The sequence below is a fragment of the Coregonus lavaretus genome, assembly GCF_964263955.1.
Source record: "Coregonus lavaretus genome assembly, contig: HAP1_SCAFFOLD_3656, whole genome shotgun sequence".
Taxonomy (NCBI): domain Eukaryota; kingdom Metazoa; phylum Chordata; class Actinopteri; order Salmoniformes; family Salmonidae; genus Coregonus; species Coregonus lavaretus.
Window position 1 is genome coordinate 22,538 of NW_028161684.1, and position 7,205 is coordinate 29,742.

A 7,205-nucleotide genomic window follows, 5' to 3' on the forward strand; every position below is an offset into this window, starting at 1 on the left:
CATCAGCTGTCTGTGACCAGGCGAAAAAACTTTTCCAAGCCAAATCTTCATATCATGACCGCTACACACAGCCTACATCGTTGTCACGTCAGTCAACATAGCTACTAGAACTAACGCATTAGTAAACCCGCTACAATCATGTAGTAAGTACAGTGTACAGTCAGTAAACAGTTTAGCAGTTACACAAGCAGGCCAAGGTGGCAATAAATTTATAAAACCAAAAGCTTACCTTGACTTGGAAGAGTTCCAGTGTTGGATAGCCATAGCCAGCTAGCTAATATAGCATCCCTCTCTGTTTGAGCCGGGTGTTTGAGTAGGCTAAACTAGCTAACTGCATTCGCTAGCTAAGTGAAAAGAATACACCAAATATAGCAATCTTTCTCTCTCTCTCTCTCTCTCTCTCTCTCTCTCTCTCTCTCTCTCTCTCTCTCTCTCTCTCTCTCTCTCTCTCTCTCCTCCTTAATTTTGGAAGAAATTAATTTGTTCAAAACTGTTCAACTATTGTCTTTCTCTGTCTTTGAGTCAATTACTCACACCACATTTTATGCACTGCAGTGCTAGCTAGCTGTAGCTTATGCTTTCAGTACTAGATTAATTCTCTCATCTCTTGATTGGGTGGGCAACATGCTGCAAGAGCTCTGATAGGTTGGAGGACGTCCTTCGGAAGTTGTCATAATTACTGTGTAAGTCTATGGAAGGGGGTGAAAACCATGATCCTCCTAGATTTTGTATTGAAGTCAATATACCCAGAGGAAGACAGAAGCTAGCTGTCCTCCGGCTACACCATGGTGCTACCCTACAGAGTGCTGCTGAGGCTACTGTAGACCTTCATTGCAAATCAGTGTGTTTTAATCAATTATTTGGTGACATGTTAATATATTTAGTATTGTTTTATCCAAAAATAAAAACTTATTTTTTTTTATGTTTCACTATTTTCATTTTTATGAGACTCTTTATAAATACTTTGAGATGCTTTATGAATACTCTGAGACGTTTTATGAATAGTCTGAGATGCTTTATGAATACAGGCCCAGAACTTTTCCTGACCATGTGACCTAGTCAGGAAAACTCGGGACTAAGACTACCGCCCATGACAAAAGCTTTATTCCATACATTCCTATACAACCCCTTATAAGGCTTCAAACACGCAATAGCATTCCACATAAGCATGAGTAAAATATTGCAGATGGAAATAACATTCCTTTAACATTCTGGTGTTACCATCTTGGAAAACGATTAGTCATCATGTCAGCATCCGTAGACAGAGGAGGGATTTGTCCCTCTGAAGACGTTTGAGTTAGAGACTCATCTATCCATCCTCCTTTATTCACCCTCTTTCAAAGGAAGTGACAGCATCATTTCAGACACTTGTAAAGCAAATGTCCTTCATTAACACCATCAAGCAGGGTTAGACCTCACTTGATAGGAGAAATAGACAAGAACATACTGGGCTGCCATTATAATTTAATATCTTCAGACATTTTTGCTAATGAAGGTGCATAAGAAAATCATGAATTCATGACTATTCAATTATTAAGTGCCAAAAGATGGATTGGTCAGACATGGGCCTCACAAACAACACCCTGAGATAATACAGTCACACTCCTTCCTGAATCCTTTTGAATCTGCTGTCACTAACCTCACAAACCCCAGACAGTTTTGCCAGTACCCCAGTGCTGTAGGTTTAATACTATAGCTACTGGGCAGAGAACAAAATACAAATTCAGACGTCCTGTCTTCAAAGCATGTAATATTGGCACTAAGTTAACTCTTGTGGACATGACAGAGTGACCAACCGGGGTTCAAACCTGGGTCTCCTTCGTACGACAAGACTGCATCAGTCCAGCAGCCCACTGAACTAAAGCCTAGGCCAGCGTTTCCCAAACTCGGTCTTGGGGCCCCCCCTGGGTGCACGTTTTGGTTTTCCCAAACTCGGTCTTCGGGCCCTCAAGGGGCACACGTTTTGTTTTCTGCCCTAGCGCTACACAGCTGATTCAAATAATCAAAGCTTAATGATGAGTTGATTATTTGAATCAGCTGTGTAGTGCTAGGGCAAAAAACTAAACGTGCACCCCTTGAGGGCCCCAGGACCGAGTTTGGGAAACACTGGACTAGGCATTAGCTTAGGAGCCAACAATAGGAGTCTTTAGGTCCCCTGCAAGGTTTCTTCTCACACGGACACGGTTCTGAACGACCTCCTTTACAACAGCAAACAGTACACATACTGTAAAATTCAACAGTAGGAAACACTCTTAGAGTGAGGAGGTGGAGAGCACCATGCCTCAAAAACACACTTTAGACTCACCCATATCTGTAGTTTGATCCGCTTGTCGTTCTTGTAGACTGTTTTCACTTTGAAGTCTATGCCCACAGTGCTGACGAAAGCAGAGGTGAAGGAATCATCGGCATAGCGGAAGAGAAAGGACGTTTTTCCTACACTGCTGTTGCCGATGATAAGCAGTTTGAACATATAATCAAAGTTCTGGTCCGAGCCCTCTTGCTGTGTTGCAGCCATCTGCAAGAACAAGACGGTTCATATTCAAAAGCAATTGGTGTTCAGAGATTGGGGTTTCAGAGTTCGCTAGACCTTAACATTAGGTATGCGTCCCAAATGTCACACTAGACAGTGCAATACTTTGGACCAGAGCCCCATGAGCTTTATTACATCAGCACCCACATCCTTTTTAAATGTTCAATCTATGGAGGTGTTCAATAAATTATAAGAGCAATGTAGCAGCTCATTCACAAGGCTGTTCAGATCCAATAACTCAACCATGAGACATCCACAGACCCAGGCAAGCCTCTACCTGGCTAAAGGGGGGGAGGGAGACATTCACACATTGGGAAAAGGGGTACTATATGCCTTTTGGCTATTTCCTTTATTAATCAAGGTCTGACTTTAAGACTTCTTTACAGGAATGATTACTAGATTATTTTACAATCTAGTATTTTACAATCTAATCTAATCTTCACTCAATTCATTCCTTCAACCTAATAATTATGACACACCCCTCACTATTGTCATTGGTTGCACTAATTGCACTGTTTGTCTACATAACCTGGTTCAAGCATTCATGGCATTACCCTGAAGAAGGCACAGTGATGCTGAAACGTTGGTGTTTTACCCAATAAATTACTGGGAGTTTCTATATATATATATATATATATATATAGAGAGAGAGAGAGAGAGAGAGAGAGAGAGAGAGAGAGAGAGAGAGAGAGAGAGAGAGAGAGAGAGAGAGAGAGAGAGAGAGAGTGTGTGTGTGACTCTCTTTATTTATTTTTATAGCTTACAAAATGATTATGTAAAATGCAAATACAAAATGAATACAGAATGTTAATGCAGTTAATAAATGCACACCATTCAAAGTTCCACAACAAAATACATGACAGTAAGAAATGTTAATAATTTAACGTTTTACATTGACATTTTAGTCATTTAGCAGACGCTCTTATCCAGAGCGACTTACAGTTCAATTGGATCTAACATCAATTAGATCTAATGTGGGTTAATTTGGTCCAGCTCACATAGGCTAGACTAATTAAATTATGTACCTAAGATAATAACTAAATTCAAGCGAACAACTACAGTTCATTGCTGGCTATTAATTCAATCCATAGTAATGTAAAATAGGCTACTGTTTTTCCTACAACCACAGTGTAGAAAAGCACGCCCACCCCTATGTTGACACGGTATGTTTTTCACCATCTGTTCGTTTTTGCATAAAAACATATTGTCACTCTGCCTGTATACAGATGCGTTTTCAAGCGTAGCTCTCTCATTTTCAGGGTACAATTGTAATAATTGCCATACAGTTTTTACAAATAATTCACGGGCACATATGACTACAAATATGGCATGAGAAATAAAGGTACAAAAAACATACACCTACCTGCATAGGTGCGTCCTGGCGCGTGCCACTAAATGACAAACAGATTTCCAAATGTGTGGTGTTCAATTCAGCGAGTGATACCGAGAGATGCTCCGCCTGTGCCTCCCTCTGGATTTAAGCAACGGAGCTGTCCCCTTTTTTCAAGCCAGACGAGGGCGCGCCATGACACGCGACTGCGCGCATTCACAGTCTGTTAGTGCTATTTCGAATCCTTGGGACGTCCCTACCCTAAACCCTATCCCTAACCCCTACTCTTACCCTTAGCCTAACCATAACCATAACCCTAACCCTTACCTTAACAATTTTAAAGTTAAACTTCAATGGGGTAGGGATGTCCCAAGGATCCCGGATAGCAAGAACCATTCACAATCACACAGAATGTTGAGCTGATGGGGAATGTAGTCTTTTACCAGTCATCAATGACGAAAAATACTTTTATTGGGTTAACTAAGCTCACCCTAACAGCTTAACCTAACTAGCAGGTGTAAAAGAAAGTCTCTGATTGGTGTTGGAGGTTGGCCCTTCTGTGGTGATAGGGGATGTTCCTCTGTGGTTACTACCGAATCCTGTTGTTGATCTAACCTTGATAGAGAAAATGAAAGATTGGTCAGAAGTCAGTGATATAGGGAAACTGGATGACAATTACATTGGTAGAAGTTTTTATGCATTTTTACCGCTTTTCACAGATGGATCCAAGGACCCAGATAGTGGGCGCACAGGAGCAGGTGTTTACGTTCCTGAATTTGATGTGCAGATATGTAGAAGACTAACAGATGAACTGTCAGTATACTCAGTTGAACTGTTGGCGATAATAGTTGCCCTCCAGTGGGTGGAGGATGTTCAACGTGTCAGAATTATAGTATGCTCAGATTCCCTGTCTGTGTTGAATAGTTTATCATCTGGCAAATCTAATAGGAGTGACCTACTATTGGAGGTATTAATGTTATTATGGAGAATCGAGAGACTGGGTGTAGTAGTGAGGTTCTACTGGGTGATTGACCACACACTCCAGAACAGTAGGTGGCGACATGCACCTTAAACGTTTGTTTGCGGACCGCCATAATATCATAGAAGAAGGGGAAAGAAGACTTTGATTGGTGCAGAACCTGACAATCTGGAATTGACGTTTCGGTTATTTTCTGTGCTCTGTCAGGGAGTTTAGCAAAAATGACTAGATTATTGCTATAATGTCGCTGTTTAGTAATGAAAATATGAGTTTTAAATGGTAATATACGTGGAACATGACTGAATTTGTGAGCAGTGATCACATTGTCGCCAGTAATGTTATTACATTTGCCTGTAAACTGCTTTACCTTGGACGCAAGGTGAAAGGCACACCAGCACTAGTAAAGTACCCGTTTTTGGACAATATCATTGTTCTAACTTCATGCAATGACCTACTAGATTATCAGGCATTTAGAAGAAATTGGTCATGTAGGCTATGTTAGAGTTTTGGAGTGGCCCAATAGTTACTTTTCTTCTGACTGTCCCAAAATAGCCACGCGGAATTGTATATGACACTTTAGCATGTTACTGTGGCGACCTCTAGTGTTCATGGCAAAAGGAAAAGAAAGTCAAATGTGCAGACTAGAGCTGATATTCCACTAGCTAGTGAGCCTATTTAGCAACTTCTCGTCCTCTTTCATTGCCCCGTGGATTTCACTAATTGAATGAGTTTAATTCTATACTGAACAAAAATATAAACCCAACATGCAACAATTTCAAAGATTTTACTGAGTTACAGTTCATATAAGGAAATCAGTTAGGCCCTAAGCTATGGATTTGACATGACTGGGAATTCAGATATGCATCTGTTGGTCACAGATACCTTCAACAAAAAAGAAAAGGTAGGTGCGTGGATCAGAAAACCAGTCAGTATCTAGTGTGACCACCATTGGCTTCATGAAGTGCGACATCTACTTCGCATAGAGTTGATCAGGCTGTTGATTGTGGCCTTGTTGTCCCACTCCTCTTCAATGGCTGTGTGAAGTTGCTGGATATTGGTGGACCTGGAACACGCTGTCGTACACGTCGAGCCAGAGCATCCCAAACATGCTCAATGGGTGACATCTCTGGTGAGTATGCAGGCCATTAAAGAATTGGGACATTTTCAGCTTCCAGGAATTGTGTATGGATCCTTGCAACATGAGGCCGTGCATTATTATGCTGAAACATGAGGTGATGGCGGCGGATGAATGGCACTACAATGGGCCTCAGGATCTCGTCACGGTATCTCAGTGCATTCAAATTGCCATCGATAAAATGCAATTGTGTTCGTTGTCCGTAGCTTATGCCTGCCCATACCATAGGAGAAATGCTCACTAACAGATATGTAAACAAATTTGTGCACACAATTTGAGACAAAAAGCTTTTTGTGCATATGGATAATTTCTGGGCTCTTTTATTTCAGATCATGAAACATGGGACCAACATTTTACATGTTGCGTTTATATTTTTGTTCAGTGTAGTGTGAATCCTGTATGCAGAAATGACACAGCAGGTAGTCATATAATTATAGTGAGAATATAAGAGTGAAATAGTTTGGGTTCATGGTCCCAAATCGGAACTTTAGTTAATACTGAAATACGGTGTTGGGGAGTAGTGTACTACATGTAGTTCAACTAGTAATTAAACTACAATTTGCAGTAGCTTGGTGGTAGTTTAACTCAATTCTAATCTTGGTTTTCAGTAGTTCATTACTTTTTTGCCATGAAGCTAACTACTGAAACTACACTACTTCTTAAATAAAATAACGGGTGAAATAGGCAAGAAGTTTCTTTCTTTTTCGGTATCAGACCTTCTTAATTCTCACTTGAAACATATTTTTTTTGTATTTAATAGGCTAAATTACGCATTATGTTACCATCTGACTCCAGAGTGATATGTTCTTGCATTTTGTAGTCTTGACTTTTCAGATTTAGATATGATAATTTTCACAAAGTATCTTGGATGTGGTGAAATACTTTTTAAAAGTAGCTTTAGTTATGTAAATTATACAGTATTTCTCTTAAGGGTAGCTTTAGTGTCGCTTAACTTCTTCCAGTGTGAAGTAATTGGCAGTTTGGTAAACTATGATTTCAGAGTCGCTTCCCCAACACTGCTAAAATAATACCTAGGTTAGTTGTACCTAACCATGTAAAACTCTGGACCCTACTTATTATCAAACACTGTGCACTCTGACATGGCCTCTCTGCATGGTCACAGCAGGGTGATGTCACCATGGAGGACTCCATCGAGGTAATGCTCCAGGAGCACAGTACAACACTCCTCTACAGCTACCAGAACAACAGCTCTGTTACCCTGTGGATGTTG